This window comes from Aplysia californica, unplaced genomic scaffold (genome assembly GCF_000002075.1).
Source record: "Aplysia californica isolate F4 #8 unplaced genomic scaffold, AplCal3.0 scaffold01636, whole genome shotgun sequence".
NCBI classification, from domain to species: Eukaryota; Metazoa; Mollusca; class Gastropoda; order Aplysiida; family Aplysiidae; genus Aplysia; species Aplysia californica.
Window position 1 is genome coordinate 12,274 of NW_004798906.1, and position 1,034 is coordinate 13,307.

Genomic DNA, 1,034 nt, shown 5'->3' on the forward strand with positions numbered 1-1,034 from the left:
TGATAAAAATACACAAACCTGCAGAAAAATGCAAGTTTTTTCACTTTGATTATTTTGACAAGAGCCTGATTCCACCACGCTGCCTCACATATTAACCGGATTTTGCTAAAGCGACTCATTGCTCAGTACTAGGTTCCAGCCGTGTCAGTAAATGCCAGCCCGCGACAGACCGTCAGAAGATAAGTAAAGGGACGACAATCACATCCTTTGTTCTCCTCGTCTTTTCTTCTCCCGCTCATCTAGATCTAGAGTGAATCACCCACCCACTCACGCCCTCGTTCTTATCTCTCCTTAGACGTGGTCGCTCTCTCCATCTCTGTCTATCTGTCTCTCCCTATTCCCGTCTATCTTTCTTTCCCTCTGGTAGGTCCTACTTCTTTTCTTTCTCTCTGTTGCTTCTGTCTGTCTGTTGCCCATTATTGTGTCGATGTGCTTTTTTTCCTCCAAACAAACAAACAAAGAAACAAACGAATGAACAAACAAACAATAAATAAACAAGCAAACAAACTAATAATAAACAAATAAACAAACAAGCAAATAAGGATAAACAGACCCAGTGCACGCCATAAACAAGTGGGACCCTTCTAACTGCACAAAAATTATCAACGTCTAAATTCGTATATATTTCCCGTAGTTTCTCTCCGTAGTGCGTCGTCTGTCTTCTTTCTTTCCAACGTTTACTTCCTTTCCTCCAAACCCTCGGGTCAAGTGCCACGCCTTCTTAACTCTTTCCATGCCAGAGAGGGTTCCCCGACAGCGCCAGAATGTGTATGGAATTTTGATCGGCACCTCTACAGTTAATGGCATACTTTGTTATGTGGGTCAGTATGTTCATGCAACCCCCCTCCCCAATCCCCATCGCCTCATCCATCTTGTGTGCAAAGTCCCTCTCCACTGTTGCTGCCACTTACACTTTGTGCCCCTTCCCCCATCCCTCCATTCACCCTCCCCTTCATTTACCCCGCCTCCCTCCCTCCACTCACTCCTTCCCTTTCCGCCATTTACCACTCCTTCCCCCCTCTTCCTTCCCTCCA

At 45.6% G+C, this 1,034-nt stretch overlaps 1 protein-coding gene across 1 annotated transcript in view; it reads right to left on the reverse strand.

Moving 5' to 3' along the window:
• Window positions 1-1,034, reverse strand: part of LOC101855847 (pre-mRNA-splicing factor syf1 homolog) — a gene marked incomplete at its 3' end in the record, with an annotated part of 17,292 nt that overhangs the window by 618 nt on the left and 15,640 nt on the right.